Here is a 19,074-nt window from a genome sequence, read left to right as displayed (position 1 = left end):
TTACATTTACATGTGTAGTTGTAGCCGGTGCTGGAGCAGTCTGCCATCTCATGGCAGGGGAAGGGGAACGGAGGGAGGCAGTAGTCTGTGGGACAGAGTTAGATCAAGTTGAAAAAAAAATTGTTTTAGAGCCGTTCCGTTTCTAAAATCTCACTGGATGAGCTGCATTCAAAGCTGCTGCACTGGAAAATAGCAAATTAAAAATACTAAGTGGCCCTTTTTAAGTAACTACTGACCATTTTCAAAGCACTTGTATCCTTGTTTGTCCTCGTATACAGTCGGAGGAGGGCACTGTCCACACGTGAAGAGGTCAGGTTCTTTTTGTCTGATACATTCCACACCTCGAAAACAGGGTTTGCCTTTACACACATCTGTTCTGTTATCACAGTACTTTCCACTGAAACCCGGAGGACAAAGACATCCCACAACCTAGATGTATACATACAGAAAAACATGTTTGTCTATGTTTAGGAAACATCAACACCACTGTACACAACTGAATAACATATAATTCACTTGATGACTTATACATTCTGCATGAAGCTGTAGCTAAATTCAACTGTAAAACACATCTTATTTTTTCTTTTTTGCAAATATTTTGAAACATGCTTTGTTGAAATTGCATAAATACAACATGCATATTGTTTCAAAAGATTTCTATTTCAAATGCTGTCCTTTTTTTGCAAACCATTTCCACAAAAAATATAAAGCAATAAATATTAAAAAATTATTAAGCTTTAACTGTTTTCAACACTGTTAATAATAAGAAATGTTTATTGAGCAGCAAGTCAGCATATTACAATGAGGGATCATGTGACACTTTTAATTACTGTATTTACTGTATTTTTGGCCATATACACTATATTGCCAAAACTTTTAGGACTCCTGCCTTATGCACATTACTTTAATGACATCCCATTCTTAATCATGGGTTTAATGCAGTTGGCCCATCCTTTGCAGCTGTAACAGCTTCAACTCTTCTGGGAAGGCTTTCCACAAGGTTTAGGAGGGGTTTATGGGAATTTTTGAACAGTTTTCTAGAAGCGCATTTGTGAGGTCAGGCACTGATGTTGGACAAGAAGGCCTGGCTCGCAGTCTCTGCTCTAATTCATCCCAAAGGTGTTCTATCGGGTTGAGGTCAGGACTCTGTGCAGGTCAGTCAAGTTCCTCCACACCAAACTCACTCATTATGGACTTTGCTTTGTGCACTGGTGGGCCATCCCCAAACTGTAGTAAGTCCCTTACTGGTACTGGTACCAGCTCCTGAGGGCGACCCATTCTTTCACAAATGTTTGTCGAAGCATGCCTAGGTACTTGATTTTATACACATGTGGCCATGGAAGTGATTGGAACACCTGAATTCAATTATTTGGAGGGGTGTCCCAATACTTTTGGCAATATAGTGTATGCTCCCAACTGGTGGTATCATGACATAAAGCTAAAGTTTCTCTGCAAACAAGTAGCTACTGTATCTGTGTGCAGGGTTAAAGGTGCTGTGTACCTGAAACTTTCCCAGCAGAAGGTTCTCAGCAACGCTGTTGTATTGGCAGCTTCCTCCATTCATACAGTTACAGAGCTGCAGAACAGGGGTGATCACGGAGCTGGATGTTTGATCGCTCACTTGAATTGTCAGATTCATTGGCTGAATACTGGAAGGGGACCACACGAGGATACCATCACCTTTGGGACACAAAAAAATAATCGTATCATGATATATTAATGCTCCAAAATGTAGAGCACAATGTTTTACAAGTATAAGAGTTAACAGAGTATAAAGCTCTAGAAAGAGATCTAACAGACCTCAAAACTGTTTCTGTTAAATACTGTACAGAGACATTAAAGTATTTTTTAGGTCTTTTTTTTATAATTAATTCATGGAAAGTATTCTGTCTTTTTCTTTCATATGTTGGTTTTCTTCATTGTCTATAAAGAACAGAAATAGTCTGCAAGGTATTGTTAACATGTGCTCAACAATGATGGGTGTTCCTGTTTGTAGTCTTGCATCTTATTATGAACAGCAAGTATTGAGGATGGCGCATAAAATAATGGGAGATAGCACACACCCATTGCATTTTCACCCTTGGACAGCGATTAGGGACAATCAGGTGTTCCACAAATCGTTATAAATGTACTTTTTTGCCTGAAGCAATTTGTTTATGTACTTTTTTTGGCTATTATGTATTTTGAATCTTTGTATGAATGTATATTAAGTGTATAGTCTATGTCTAAGTCTATATATGTGAAGCACCATGATAGTCTGAATTAATTGCTCTAAACTAAAAAAAAAGATGATCTCACAGACATGTGCATATTACATTGTAAGCAGACTAAGTTAAAAAAAATGTAATGCTTTGCAGTAAATCTTACTGCTGCCGATGGTGACCCGTGTAGAGCGTGGTAAGGCCAGGGAGAATGTGATTTGGTCTCTGTTTGGATCCTGGGCTTTGAATTGAACTCTAACTGTACTATTGACCTTACACATGATAACAGTCGGCTCTGTCACAATGGGCGGCAGGGTACCTGTTGAAAACAAGCAGAGCGAGGGAGTCGTTAAAATTGCCTATAGACACAATGAATGGATGAACGAATGAACAAACATTTATTCTGACTAACAAGAGGAAAATGTTATTGCCCACAATTATTATACACAAGAACGAGAAGAATTTAATAGTTCATCTTGAGATCTCTTTGGTAATCTTGGCAAATCTGAGCACAGTTTGTAACTTAAGCAAAGTCTCAATTTTCAATGCATTAAATCTTCTTAGAAAAAAATATTTTTCATTTGTGATTTTTCTTTTCAAAGTGATAGGCATAAAATACAGTAGGCTACCATTAAAAAGTTTGGGGTAAGTATGATTTTGTTTCGATAAAAAAAAAAAAAAATTGATACTTATTGAGGATGCATTTAATTTATCAATAATGACAGTAAAGGCTTTACAACTTATAAAAAACAAATGCTTTTCTTTGAACAACCTCTTAATTTACAAAAATATTAAGCAGAACAACTGTTTTAACATTAATTAAAATATGTTTCTTGAGCAGCAAATCAGCATATTAGAATGTTTTCTGAAGGATCATGTGACTGACGACTGGAGTAATGATCATATCATCATATAAATTACATTATTTCCAAATAAAAAATGCTTATCTTAGTGTTATTTGTAATAATCGGCTATTTCACAAAATTACTGTTTTTACTGTATTTCTGATCAAATAAATGCAGCTTTGATGAGCATAAGAGACTTACAAAAATTTTTAAAAAGCTTACCAACCCCAAACTTTTGAACGGGAGTGTATATTTTTACTTTAGGCAAGTTTTTAGTTAGGTTAAGATATGTTTGTGTTTTAGGTCAGTTAACTCGGATGACCATCTAACCATAAATTTGTATCCGATTCTGAAGTTGCTGCTGGTCTTTCAGAACATCTTGGCCGAGGTTTGTGCTTCCTGTGGCTAGGATGTCATGCACACACTGCATGCTGCCCTGGCAAGTCTGACTGTGTTTGGCCAGCACATCTGGGCTCACTGAGGACATCAGTTGCTCTGTCAGGACGGGACTGAATGGAGCACTAGGAGGCTCTGCAAGCAGAAGACTTTCTGGACCAGGAACAGCCCCTGTGGGGACAAAAAAGTCAAGAACTCTTAAATTAATATTTACAGTATTCCTATTTTCCCCCTATAATTCAGAAGCAAATCTGAATGATCCTAATGTGAAAAAAAAAATGTTTACTTTAAGAACACCTATAGGTTCCAATTGGGCTATTATGATTCCGCACTCTTAAAAGTAAATGTTCTTTATTGGTATATATGGTTCCATGAAGAACCTTCAATATCAATGGAACCTTACCATTCCTTTTTATAGTGGAAAAGGTTTTTTTAGACTTTTTGTTTTTCTGTTCACTGTTTAAGAGCCGTTCACTGTTTAAGAGCCGTTTCTTTGTGGAACTAAAATGTTTTTTCAATCCCATTGCTGCAAAACCCCGCTTGGAACCTGTATTTCTAAGAGTGAAGGATAAAATGCCCCTGATCGCAAAGACATTTCTCAGGAATTTTTATTATTTAAATTTTAATAATGATTCTAACAGGACTGTGTGATACACCCTATTTAAAAAGGATGAATGCATATTAGTCATTCTTTTTTTATCAAGTTGCAGTTTCTATACTTCATATTTTCTCATGAATACTGAACCCAGCTGAAGAGTACACGCACATGACTGTCCGAAGGGAATCAGACTCTGTTCAGAGGGGATGTTGTTATTTAGAGAAGGGACCATACGGCCATTGGAAAGCAGGAAGTCATCAGTCCTGTTGGAGCTCCAGTGGCCTAGCAAACCCAGAGTACGGTTGTAGAACCTCTGAGGAACCTCCACCAGTGCAGTCAGTCTCCCAGAATCGCCTCTCCACACGACCACGTACAGGCCCTCGGCATACACCACTGCACAGCGAATCATAGAGGTACAGCGCACTGCAAAGCCTCGCTCATCAACATGTATCACTCCTGTCAGAACAGCAGAGGGCGCTAGGTTAAAACTAAAATCGCATACTTCCCTACTATATATTAGATGAAAACCAGTATGTAAAAAGAGTCTGAAAATTCTGTCTGAAAAGTGTATAAAAATTCACATTAGCCTATTCATAAAACAGTGGGCGATAAGTACCTGGATGAGGTATTTCGAGCAAGATTCTGTGTGCATCTAAATGGACACGAAACAGGCACTTTTCCATGAGGCCATGGGAGAGGATTTGTGAATGGCAGTGAAGTAATGCAACTGATATTGGCAGTTCGCATGACAATGACACCATGGTGAATGTAGAACGTCCGGATTACATTCATACACACTTATACTTATACTTACCTACTTGGAGAGCATGTGATTTCAGACGCAGCCAACATGTTCAGACACCTTTCCGTTTAGTCTTTTAGGTCTGTTTTCAGGTTTTATACACAACCAGTCACACTCACACACTTGTGTGGACACCATTGACAGAGTTTATTTTTCTCTGAACTTGAATCTAAATTGTGTAGCTTATAGGCTTCTGTACGAATTTCGGTAGCACTTTACAGTCCTGTTCCATATGTGCATACTATGTAGTGATTACTATGTAACTAGGTACTAACCCTGAACCAATGTTCCCTCTAAGCTGCGCGCGTGGGCGGCCGCGCAGAAAGAATAAAATAGGCTACTGCGCAGACAATAGACAGAGACGCGAAATATGGGGAGAAATCATAGGGAGAAATCCATTTGATTGTAGTTTAAAGGGATAGTTCACCCAAAAATGAAAATTAGCCCGTAATGTACTCACCCCCCAAGTCATCCTAGGTTTATATGACATTCTTCTTTCAGACGAATAAAATCGGAGTTATGTTACAAAATTCCAGGCTAATCCAAGCATTAGAATTGCAGTAATAGTTGCTCTGTTTTTGAAGTCCATAAAAAGCCCATCAAATAACATGCTCCACTTGGCTCTGGAGTGTTAATAAAGGCCTTCTGAAGCGAATCGATGCGTTTGTGTAAGAAAAATATCCATATTTAAAACTTTAGAAAGTAAACTTTCGGCTGACCACCTTCCCTGTTCAATTTATGGAAAAATTGTGGAAAGTTCCCCTGCCGATCGAAAGACTAACGCGACCAGGGTCACTCGTCGCTCGTCATGACTTCACGTACGCATCTTGAGTTTCACTTTCAGCATTCAACACTTTTCCACAGAAGGCGGTCGGCCGAAAATTTAATTGATAAAGTTTTAAATATGGATATTTTTCTTACACAAACACGTCGATTCACTTCAGAAGGCCTTTACTAACACCCCGGAGCCGCGTGGAGCATGTTATTTGACGGACAGATGCACTTTTTATGGACTTCAAAAACAGAGCAACTATTACTGCAATTCTAATGCTTGGATTAGCCTGGACTTTTGTAATATAACTCCAATTTTATTTGTCTAATTTCATATACACCTAGGATGACTTGAGGGTGAGTAAATTATGGGCTAATTTTCATTTTTGGGTGAACTATCCCTTTAAATGAGAAATAATTGCAGTGCTCTGTTCTACCGCTATAGAGTTTGTATCGCTATAGTGCTAGAACCTGCGAATGCGGTTTACAGGTTTCATAAAAAGACAATGATGTCACGTGTGAGCATGCAGCAGTGAGTTGTGTTTGCGGTCCAAATAGCTCAAAATGAGAGGCAACGAGAAACGCAAAGATGTGGAATAAAACTCCATCATGTTTTAAAGAAGAGTGGCTTGATTAAGTGGTGGAAATAACAGATGATGTTGACGTGCAAACTCTAAACACCAAAGTAACACTCATCAGTTTAAATAGATGTGTGTGTGGTTTGGGTTTCAGTGATGTTTAGATACCCATAAAAGAGTTCACATGTTCCCTTGAACATATTTAGCTATTAGATCTATTTAATTACTTCAGTAAGTTTAAAAAACAAAACAAATTGAAGCATTTAAACTGATATAATATACAATCCGTTTTAAAATACTTCCATTCGTTTTTATATTAGCCTATATTATAGGCTATTATAATTGTATTATAGTGTAAGTCTAATAAAGAATTGATCTCGCAAGGGGATTGATTAGGGATCCTTGCCATTAAAACATTTGAAAACCCCTGATATAGAAAATCTTGGAAATTCATAAGCAATAAACAAACATTTAATATAGATGGTTTAATGCTGCCTGTCGCCAATAAATGACTGTACAAAAACTCATTAAGAACCATCTCAGTGTAACCGTATATTATATTATATTATATTATATTATATTATATTATTATATTATATTATATTATATTATATTATATTATATTATATTATATTATATTATATTATATTATATTATATTATATTATATTATATTATATATATATAAAGAACTGTCCTGGGGGAGATTTTAATAGTATTTCTTGGTAAAGAAGACTACAGTTAATAGCACTGTAAAATGTGCTTAATTTAGTGTCTTCTGAATTAACTGTTTTTTTTATTTAATATATCAATGTTACATCAATGGTTAAATAAAACAGAAATGGCACATTAAAGTTAAAAGTTATAACTGCATAATGAAACCACTTTTTTGTGTGTGCGTTTACATACACTGTACAGGTAAAGAATGTTTTTGCTCAGGTGACCAAAAATGTCCGCCCAATAGAGTAAAGTTTTGAAATTAGAGGGAACATTGCCCTGAACCTACCCTTAACCCTAACCCTGACCCATGTAGTTGCCTTATATTACCCAGTACTTTCTTAGGTAAGAACGCACGTACTTTTTAATGTAAGTGCACGTAAAATAAAGTGCAACCAGAATTTCTTTGCAAAACTAAGATTTTAATGGATAAGTTGTACTACCTGACAATGTGGAAAAAGCATTGAGGAAAGCATGGACACTTCAAAAACGTTCTAAGGTTACGTATGTAACCTCTGTTCCCTGAGAACAGGGAACGAACGCTGCGTCTAGCTGACGCTATGGGGAACGCCTCCAGCGTCACAGGTGTCTGAAGCTACTATCGAATCACGTCAATCCTATTGACCGACGACAACCCATGACGTCATCACTATGCGACCCGGAAGTATATAAGGGCGCTGTGCCAACACATACACATCTTCTCGTCTGAAGGGACTGTATGGCAGATAGGCCCTGAAGCATGGCAAAGCGACGCAGCGTTCGTTCCCTGTTCTCAGGGAACAGAGGTTACATACGTAACCTTAGAACGTTCCCTTTCGAAAGGGAACTCTCGCTGCGTCTAGCTGACGCTATGGGGAACGATATACCAACGCCGCCATGCTGAGGGGAGTGTCTGCCTAGTGGCAGTGACCACTGTCAACACAAGTAAATTCAACTGAACAAAAACCTGAGCCACTCCCTCAGGTCACACTGGGCTGTCAGCGACAGCATTCCCTACGGTCATAGCCCAAGCTATACATCTAAACGGAACCTTAACGCAACTGCGTGAGGTTCTTATCCAGACTGCTCAAAGGCCCGAGACCACTACTTCAACAGAAGGGGTTACTTTAAGGGAATGTGGCTAGGGGACCCGAAGGAACCCTGGCCAGTCACTACTCGGGAACCAAGTTCTCCCGAATGCCACCAGGGAGGCCTGACCTGGTGCCCTAAGAGTTATGGACACTTCGGTTTAGCCAACCCTGTCTGTTCAGAGACAGAGCCTCTGGATGGTGCACAGGAGGCATCCAAACTAAGGGACTGAAAAACTGGCAGTCCTACTCAGCCCGGAACTCAGAGACGGGTTATCCAAGAGAGCAATACTCATCATAGCGCTTTACAACCCTTGCTAGCGAGGGGAGTCTGCCTGCTCAATCAAGGATCTATCAGGTGCTTGTGTTTCAAAGCAATAAGGAGGCCGGAAAGGCCTACGGACTGATCTAACAAGGAGGCCTCACGAGAGGCCTACAACCGTCTGACCAGGCTCAGGCGGCTGTGTGCTCATAGACGACCCTCAGTGAGGGGAGCAGCTGAGCCTGCCTGGCGGGTAACCTCCAGCTGTAGGCCAACTATGACCAGTTCTAAGACAGAGAACTGGTAACTAAGAAGTGCCTACCTCGGGAACTTCGCCTTCAAGGAGGCCCGGTGGGCCTACTACCTGATAAAAGGTTTATCCCCCAGGGAGGCCTATAAAGGCCTACTACCTAACAGCACGCCATGCTGGCAGCTTACAGAGCGTTCAAGCTCACCTTCAGGGAGGCCTAGAGAGGCCTACTACCTGACAGCAATATATGCCAACTTATAGAGCGTTCGAGCTCACCTTCAGGGAGGCCTAAAGAGGCCTACCACCTGCCAGCGAAGCATGCTTACTGCTGAGGTTACATCTAGGGAGGTCCCGTGGGCCACCTGATAACAGTTGAAGCTGTCTGTCAAGGCTGGAAAACTGAACTTGTTTTCTCAAGGAGGCCAAATGAAGGCCTGCTACCTGACAGTCAAGCTACGCAGGCTAGCCGAGCATCCTGACTCAGGAACTCGCCCTCAAGGGAGGCCTATTGAGGCCTACAACCTGATAGCCAGTCTTTAGGGAGGCCTGGAGAGGCCTACTACCTGTTTGTTTTTCGTTCCTAACTGTTTCTCAAGTGAGTGGGCCCCAAGAACGCCTTAGGGAGGCCTAATAAGGCCTACTACCGGCCTCTGGGATAAGCCCGGTACAGGCCTACTGTCAGATAGCAATATATACTACTGATCTAGTGACCATGACCTGGGAACTCCTTTTCAGGGAAGCTTTTGTAAAGCCTTCCACCTATTTTAGCCTGCTTCCACTACAACAGGCCTTCAGGGAGGCCTGATGAGGCCTGCAACCTGCTAGCCGGCAGGCCAGTTGTCCCGATGTGATTATCGGTACTTCCTCCAGTGAGGCCTGCTTTTTTAGCGAGGCCTTCCAACTGATAATATGCCTGATCAAGAGGCCTATAGAGGCCTACTTGGCAGCCGACCCTCAGGGGAGCGTAATGGCTCTTTACACCCTGATAGCCAGCTAGGCTGGTTCTTCTGCCTTCAGGGAGGCCTGATAAGGCCTACCACCTGAGTAGCCTGCCAGGCTAAAATACTCCCGATGCCCACACATCGGTACTTGCCTCCCGGGAGGCCTGACTGAGGCCTTCCACCTAACAGCCGACCATCAAGGAGGCTTATTGTAGCCTATACCCTGAAAGCCAGCCGGGCTATTTTTCACGATGCCCTGCATCGATACTTGCCTTCCCAGGAGGCCTGGTGAGGCCTACCTAGATAGCAAGCTATGCTAGCTGCCCGGGAACTTCTACCGGAAGCTCACCCTCAAAAGAGAGGCCTAAAGAGGCCTTCTATCTGAGAGCAAGCCTACTAGGGAGGCCTAGTGAGGCCTACCACCTGCTAGCACTACCTCAGCCGTGCTAGCTGTCAAGCGACTGAGACTCAGAGCGCTCCTCCAGCGAGGCCTAGCTTCAAAGGCCTGCCAACTGATATCAAACACATTGCACAATGTGAGAGTAACAAAAAAGACCCTAGGGGCTCGTCTCCACGGAGGCCTGATGAGGCCTACCGCTTGATAGCCATCAGGCTAGCCATATCAAATTCACGCCTTATTTTCGGCTCTCGCCCTCAAGGAGGCCTGAAGGGGCCTACTACCTGATAGCAAGCAATGCTAGCTCCCCGAGTATCCAACTCAGGAACTCGCCTCCAAGGAGGCCTGGTGAGGCCTACCACCTGGTAGCAAGTTTAACTGACTGCTATGAAACCCTTGACAGTTAGATCCACTGGCTGACTAATACTATTATTGCTTTGACAAAAACGACTCTCAAGTGAGAGGAGGCTACCACAGGGATGGTACAAGAAGGCTCAAAATCACGAAGTGACGACCAGAGGTGACAGTGCCTCAGCAATGCAGCTCCCTCATCCACATAGCCTAAGCCAAATGCCTAACTGAAGCTCCGGCATCAGTCTCTAACAAACACTCTGAAGGAGACAAACTATTCTAACCTGCGGTGGCTTACCGAAGGCATATAGTAAAAAACCCTAAGCGGTAGAAAGACAACACTCCATTCTCCCAGAATGGTGTGCTACCGCTTAGTATCCCGCAAACATTTCAATAGAAAAGATCGGCGGCCTAAACACCACTCTCACACTGAGAGGAGGCCTTAATACAAAACTATGATACCATGAGCGGTGGCCAGCCCCGCGATAACTCAATCGCAGAAGGGAAGGCCAACACATACTCAAGCAGCACCTGATGCTGACATAAGCCACCTACAGGGGGAAAACTTCAGTTAGCTCCGTCTCAGAAAAATCCCGTACTGCAACAGGGAATGGTGTCTCTGTAAGAAGCACATTTTTTAGTGTTTCAACACAAAAAATTACCACTCTCACCTGCGGCACGTAGAGCGAAGACTCACCAAGCAGCTATCACCGCGATGTTCTACCGCCCTTGCATGCCTGAAAGTGGCGCTCTCACTAACCAAGCTACGGCGGGCCGTCAGAACCACTGTTCTAATCATCATAGGCCCGCCTCAGGCCTGATGTAAGAAGCGCCTGGGATTTAAAAGACATAGAATGTTAAAATGTTGCATTAAAAAGGCATTTTTTTAAAAAGGAAAAGGGAGAGGGTAGGATTGAAATCCCCTCAAAGGAGGTGACCCATTACCAACGCCGGGAGCGCTTGTCCTGGATCACCTCCCTAAGATCCCTTTTCCTGCGGGACTGGCGTCTCCTCTGTGTCCTACTCCTCAACGGAGGAGGGGCACGGGAAGAGACGCTCACTCTCTGGTCCATTCTACGGCCCTCGAGCCGCGATGGACCAGGTCCCGCCTGCCTGGGTGCGGACGCAGACCTCAGCGGTATACAGTTTTTGAATGCGGCTGAGCGCGCCTTCGCCTCTCTGAACTTCCCAACCACCGCCTCTACGGAGGTGCCAAAAAGTTCAGAGGGCGAAACTGGTGAATCGAGGAGAAAGCTCTTTTCTTTCTCCCCGATGTCAGCCAAGCTCAACCACAGGTGCCTCTCCGTGGCCACCATCGCCGCCATCGACCGCCCGATCGCGGCAGCGGTTTGTTTAGTGGCCCGGAGAGCCAGGTCTGTGGTGCGGCGCAACTCAGCCACCGCCTCAGGGGACAGCCCCGCCCCCTGGTCGAGGTCTTCCAGCAGATCCGCCTGGTACGCCTGCAACACAGCCATCGTGTGCAGGGTCGCACCAGCCTGACCTGCTGCCGCGTACGCTCTGCCATTCAACCGCGCAGTCGCCCTCAGCGGTCGGGATGGCAGAGTTGGAGCTCTCAGTGTCGATGCACGCCCTGAGACGAGATAGTTCGCGAACGTCTCGTCCATGGGGGGCATCGACACATACCCGTGCTCCGCCATCCCCTCGACATCAGCGAAACTAGCTCGCTGATGCCGGTGGATGCGGGCGGAGTACGGGTTCCTCCATGCCGCCCGGACCTCATCATGGAGGTCCGGGAGGAATGGAAGGCTCGCCTGAGGTACTGGGCTGTGGCCGGGGAGAAACCGATCGTCGAGTCTACCACGTGCGATCTCTCCCCTAGCGCGCCGCCAAGGCAGCCTCAGCCTGCCCGCGGCGCGCTCCACAGTGTCCAGCAGCTCAGCGTACGCGGGACAGGGTGGCTGAGAGGATCCAGGCTGATCCTGGTTGTTGTTACCACCCTCCTCAGCCATCTCCTGCCCGTCCAGAAGAGCACTCGCTGCAGAGCTTCGCGGAGAACTGCCATTCTCCACGTCGACCTGCAGCTCACTCTCGTCAGCCGCTGGATCGTCTGAGAGAACAACGCCTCTCTCCAGACGATCGGCGAGCTCCATCTGGGAGCCCCACGATGTGCGTAGCCGCTCCGCCTCAGCGGGAGTGGAACCCACATCGGTTGCGCCAGATGAAGCGCCCCCTTCCCTCGAGAAGAGGGCCAAACGAGAGCGGAGAGTTCGCAGCGGAAACCTCTCACAATTTGCACAAGCAGAACCCTCAAGAACTGCTTGTGCATGCTCTTCTCCCAAGCAGAAAACACACAGAGTGTGTGTGTCTTCCGGTGTCAGAAATCTCTGACACGGGTCGGCACACTTCCTGAAGCAGTTCTGCCTCTTCTCAGTGCGTTTCATAATGTACAAAGTCTTTTACCAGGATCCGTAGAATTTACCGCTTTACAGACAGTCCCTGAAGACGAGAAAGATGTGTATGTGTTGGCACAGCGCCCTTATATACTTCCGGGTCGCATAGTGATGACGTCATGGGTTGTCGTCGGTCAATAGGATTGACGTGATTCGATAGTAGCTTCAGACACCTGTGACGCTGGAGGCGTTCCCCATAGCGTCAGCTAGACGCAGCGAGAGTTCCCTTTCGAAAGGGAACTAAACTTCAAAACTATTTAAAATGCATTCCATGATGCATATAGTATGCCATATGTCCAGATGTGTTATTTTATTTGCACGATGACTTCAATAAAATCTTTTAAATAAATCTTCCTCAGACTCAACACTCCTGGTTGCCAGTTTAAGGACACGCAACAGGAACGAGCGCAATTGACAGTGGAAGGCGAGGAGACTCACACATTGTAAGTTGAGAAGTTGATTTATCTGCATTTTAATGTGCTTCCGTTCATAGAGATTTTTAGATGGATGCAGAGGCTTTTTAGGTCAGGTACAATTTGCGATCTCTGACCCAGTCCTGTGGTGGCGAATACTATTAGGTAAAATGGCAGTGTGCGGTATCGCACAGACCAAAACAAAAACAGACATTCCGACATGGAACGCACATTTCAAAGTATAATAACTGGCTGTATCATTGTTTTTCAGAGAAACGAGTGGTGAATTTACCATGTTTCCTACTTATCTGCAAGCATATGGTATTTTATGCTTTAGTAGCTAACATTCAAAAATGTACATACAGCACCTTTAACTAGTATTGTAAATAGAAGGACAACAGTGTTATTGCATTTGAAAACCTTGCAATTCATTCTTACCAACAAACACAGGAGTGACCACATCATTAACCAGGACCTTAAGGCCATCTCCGGATTCAGCACATCTCCACTCCACCTTTCAAGAAATCATTTTATAAGCTCTAAATTGTGGCACATTCATTTATGCACATACTGTAAATCTCATTTTATATGTTTCAAATGTCAAACTCACCTTTCCAGCACCCTGAAAGAAGGCGGCTAATCGTACCAGAGCAGGCACAAGTTTGGGCTGCCCGTTGACCACTAGAGCAGCTGTTTGTCCCTGCAGGGTGAAGATGTTTGATCCCGTGCTGGTGGAGAGACGAACTATGACGTACTCACCCAAGGCTTTGAAGGTATACTCACTTCCGTCAAAGGTGATAAAGTGAAGGCTTCCGTATACCATGCCTGGAAAAAGCAGAGAGTGGAACAGAGATTTTTAAAGCTACTTCCTTGTCAACATCAGCTTCAAATGATTTATTTCTATACTAAATCAATCAGTAGTCATTATGAGTGGAAAAATTAACAAATTGTAAAAAGAAAATTCTATTGCATAAAGTATAGGTACAATAATATTTATGCATGCTCATTTGCCTTAGTTTACATTTTGAATACCTTTGCTGTAATCTATCACAAAGTTAAAGGGGTGGTAAACCACGATTTCACTATCCTAACTTTAGCTAGCGTGTAATGTTGCTGCTTGAGCATAAACAACATCTGCAAAGTTACAAAGTTCAAAGTTTAAAGCAAAGGGAGATATTATTAATTAATTTGCTTTTAAAGAAATCAGTTTCTAAGGACTACAGCAAACGGCCAGCAGGCGACTACAGACATTCCTCCAAGGTTGGTGACATCACCAGGCTCAATATTTACATAAACCCCTCCTCCGAGAATATTAAATAAGGGGGGGTGAGGCCATTTTGTATTGCGGCGCTGTTGTGGTATAGTTAGGCTGGAGTGTTGTTGCTGCGATGCCAAGGAAACGCTGTTATTTTCATCCGGATTTCAGGTCTGGGGTACTTGCTTTGTTCAGCCTTCCTTGTGGGATGGGGGTGCATTGCAGAGCGTTTAACATACAGCATGTTATATGCACATGTGTGTTTGAGACGGAGGGGAACAGGTGCGCGCGGGGCTCCCGCAGCACATCTCACGGAGGAAAACTTCCACAAACTTCGCGAGTTCAATGCCGGATTTGAACAACGTCAGCTGCGTGAGACAAACACTGCCAGTGCGTGGATGCACGACGCACGCGCTGCACATTTCACGGAGGAAAACTTCCACCATTTTCGCGAGTTCAATTCAGGATATGCACAACGGCTTGTCCTGAAAGCTGGACACTGCATGAAAAAAGGTGTATCCGGACCAGGATACTCCTGTATACACTGCTGAAATTCGGAAGAATCCAGGAGTATACTGGCCGGATAGGTCAAATTCCATGGATCCGTATATGTCCGTATACATCCGAAATGGTACCAAATCGGATGTATGTTGTGGCCGTATACTCCCATGCTACAGCCATTTGTTGCCATGGCAAATAATCCCATCAAGTTTTTCCCAGGAGACATTTTCACACCTCTAAACAGCTTTGCCTTCCACCCCCTATTGGTCCTTCATCTCAAACTGGATTGGTTGTTTTTTTTAAAACCACTCCCAAAACCCAGACTGCTATTGGATGACAGGACGCATTGAAAACCCAGTCAAGTGACTTTATTGGTTACTTCTAAGGCTAAGGGTGGGCTAGGTTTTGTAGCATAGGGACTTGATTGGTTATAGGCCAGCTATGCAGATTTTGCTCATTAATATATATATATATATATATAAATAATCCCCTCTCCCTCCCAAAAGAAAAACACACACAAAACAATTTGAGAAAGTCTGAAATATTTATTAAAAAGGTATAAAAAAAAAAACACATTCTTAACAGCATTATAAAAGAACATTAAAACAATGGTGAAACAAAAACAAGTTAACTAAATGTATTTAAAAGGGATGCAAATGTAAAGGAACAAATGTAAAAATATAAACAGTCCAAAGAACATAAATATACGTTAAAATGAATTGGTAAAGAAAAAAAAAGGGGAAAAAAATGAATTTAAAAGACAGATGTAAAGGAATAAAATACACAGTGAACATAAAAAGGAAAAGAATAAATATACAAATTAAACAATATAAAATGAGAACAATACATTTATAAGACAAAAAAAGTGTATATAAAATATATTAAAATACATATAAATATTCCAAGTAAACAATATAACCAAATAAAAAGAACAAAGAGCATTATAAACATACATTAAAATGAATGGGGGAAAAGATAAGTGAACAAAATGTTTCTAAAGGAAGGCGACGTAAAAGGAACAACAATACAAAACGTGGAGATCAAAAGCAACATGGACATCTAAAAAGGAACAAACATACAAAGTATACAATATAAAACGAGACAAAGAAATCTATAAATTAAAAAGTGTATATAAAATATATGTAAATGTTCTATATATGGGAACCAATAAAAGTATAAGTATATAAACATAGGAATAAAGAAAATATAAAATGGAACAATTGAATATTAAAATTATAATTATAAAATAATTGTGACCAACTCTAACACAATGTTGTTTGAGTTTTGAACATTTTTTCAAACTGGCATGATGGGCTGGTGATGTGACATGTAGTGTGGGTCAGTCTAGTCTGGTTTGTAGTAGCTAGCCTAACCAAGCCTTCCATCAACAACAGCATCATCTTCATCTTCATCAGGTCTATAGTTGCGGTCTTCCACAGGTTCTGTGTTGGTTTGTGCAACCCTGGACCTGGTCTCCAGCAACTGCAAAACATGACAGTAAATTAACCACTAAAACTCAGAGAGGAGTATAGTAACATTCTGGAGGGAAAAAGCTTAACCGGTTTCTTAACTTACCCGTCTCTTTCTCTGACGGTTCTGTGTGATGTTCTTCATAGTGTTTCTTTTCTGGGCCTTTTCAGACTGAGCCAAAGAATACTTCCTCAGCAAAGTCTCACAAAATAAAATACATCTTGAGACCTGCCAAATAATACATTAATAATATATAGTTAATGCCAATAAAAGTAAGTAAAACAATTCAATTAAAATGTATTTGTATAGCGCTTTTCACAATACATATTCAGGGTTTTTCCTCGGTCAAAAATGGTCTTCGGTGGTGGCTGACAGACATGGTCATCCATACACACACATACGCACGGTAAAAAAAAAATACCCTACCCACATGATCTGCAAGCGCAATACTGACAATAAATTTGAAATAAATTCAAAGAAAGTTTGTAACTTTTGCTTATCTTATTTTGATACCTTGATGTTTGTTTTTGTTCCTCATTTTTACACTATTTACTGATAATTGTTTCGGTAATCATATCAATATTAAAAAAATAGTATTAAAAAAAAATGAACAAATAGCCTAATTTTCTGCCATATACAATCAGCTAGCTAACAACAAATTTGTTCTGGGTTCACCTCACTCCAGTCTAAACTAAATGATTTTAGGCTATTTATTTTACTACACATTGTCCACATAAATAAGCTGAAAGACTGTTGATAATTAAAAATAATTCTTACCATCCACTCTTGCTAAAGTGGGTAAGCACACTTGTGTTCTCATTTCAGGTGTTGTTCTGAGTAAATGATTAAACTCATTCGTGAGTTCAGTGTTGGACAGATCAGTTCTAACCAGTCGTTAAAATGATTCTGTTCAAAGGAGTCATTAGGTGGCGAATCGGACATTAGCAGACGCGTTGTGTGTGAATCCCGTCTTTAGAAAATCGCGAAAGATTTGTCAAGACACAGAAAACACTTCATAACCGGATAGGATTTGTTTCCTGTTTATTTAAAGTATGCTTTATGTCAGCTGGTCAGAGAATCAGTCAATGTTTTTTGAGCGCATTTCACACCCAGCGGTAATTAAAGGAAGACGTCTGATAGCGCCACATGCAACATGGATTCGGTCTTCCGACCTTTTGATTTTGATTAACGTAATATGTGAAACATTAGAAAGCTAAGAATGCTTATTTTGAAGACAGAGAGCGTGCGAGCGGGGTAGGAGCTCACTGGTCGTTCTCTCTGTCACTCAGTTAACTCAAGCGCAGCAGTCCTCTACTACATCAATCATAAATCACAATAACTCAACAAATAAGGCTTTGGCGGGACAAAAATTTGTTTTGGCGGCCGGCAAAAAATGTTCAATGTAGGAAAAACCCTGATATTGTTTCAAAGCAACTTCACAGAAAATGCATGCGTCTACATTACAGAAAAAAACAGAGAACATTAAAATAATGACAACATTTTTAAGATTACCTTTTACACATTCAGGGTCAACATCTGTAAAAGTTCTTCAGGATCATGGATCCAAAACTTCTGGATCATGAGGGGGGAAGAAACATGCACACACACAAATGAATATTAATTTGTTTGATAAAACATTAATATTAATTATCAACTTACGGACATGGACTTGCAAAACATACTCACCAGGCCCATACAAAAACTTTACAGTAGATCCAAAATCCTGGTTTGCCTATAATTCTTCAGTCCAAGTATGGTGTTTTCCTGTCCTCTCTGCAGAACAAGTGTAAGTTACATGATCTCAGATTATTCATTCCAAAGCTCTGTTACATTTTATGACAAGCTTGATCTTAAAACTAGCTGACAGTAGGGATGGGCATTATGACCATATAATTATACATACATGAGAAATTATATTTTACAATAACGATATCACAATATATTTATTTTGATGGATATTTTATTAAAATGCTACAGAATAATACTGCTTTAAAAGTCTTCACTGTATGATATTCAATTAATTAATATCACATGATTCTTAAAGAAGCAGAAGGTCTTCTCTATTCTTTTGTTTTATTAAAATGAGACAAAGCTGCAGCCCCTTTAAGAACGGATGCACATAATGACACGCATCCGGGATTCCCCACGTTAACTTGAACTGTTTAACGTACTTAAGACATAACTGACTGTTTAAATCAAGTGAATACCTCACATGACAAGGTTTCTGAGATAATTGTGTGCATTTTACAGAAAGATAATTGATTTCGGGATCGCCTGCTGTCTGAGAGAGGCTTATTTTAACACATGCATGTCCGTTCATTATTCTACATTCATGCATGTTTCCTTGTCAAAATGTCAAAAAGTTTTAGTACAGTCAGTGCTGCGTTATATACGCTATATTCCCATTCCGCAATATAAAACGGTAATGTTAACGTTTACAGCAAAATCACTAACAATAGTCAGTATCATCAGATCGCCATAACACCCAGCCCTATCTTAACAATATTACAACAAAACACAGAAACAGAATATGTAAGTTAATCACGATTAGCATATGACTTTAATGCACTAACGTTATATATCTTGATAAGCAGTAGAAAAAATATAAAGGGGTTTACGTTACCTCCTGCTGTCCGCCATTGGAAACTTAGTCTGTTCGTATTCATGTTTTTTCGTTCTCAGTCGACATCCCACAATCAAAATTCGTCCAAAATAAGATTTTAACAGGTTTAAAATGATCCATGCAATGCCATTAATGGACAGAAGAAGCCGTCCTGTTGAAGATTAGAAGCCGCGCGATCGCGTCGCGTCCCCGCGAGCCACGAGCAACGAGCAACTCCAACGGCAAC

At 41.8% G+C, this 19,074-nt stretch overlaps 1 long non-coding RNA gene across 1 annotated transcript; it reads right to left on the bottom strand.

Annotated features, from left to right (window-relative positions):
• Window positions 1–15,283: 15,283 nt before the first annotated feature.
• LOC307142060 lies at window positions 15,284–18,250 on the bottom strand. The gene is made up of 4 exons (XR_013818417.1): window positions 17,912–18,250; window positions 17,738–17,797; window positions 16,331–16,453; window positions 15,284–16,237 (listed from the first exon to the last, which is right to left on the bottom strand). It is a non-coding gene; the product is annotated as an uncharacterized lncRNA (long non-coding RNA).
• Between the last annotated feature and the right edge of the window lie 824 nt (window positions 18,251–19,074).

The sequence above is a fragment of the Gobio gobio genome (genome assembly GCF_949357685.1).
Source record: "Gobio gobio genome assembly, chromosome: 18".
Lineage (NCBI taxonomy): Eukaryota > Metazoa > Chordata > Actinopteri > Cypriniformes > Gobionidae > Gobio > Gobio gobio.
Note: the sequence above shows the minus strand (reverse complement) of the source record. Positions and strands in the feature narration are given on the sequence as shown.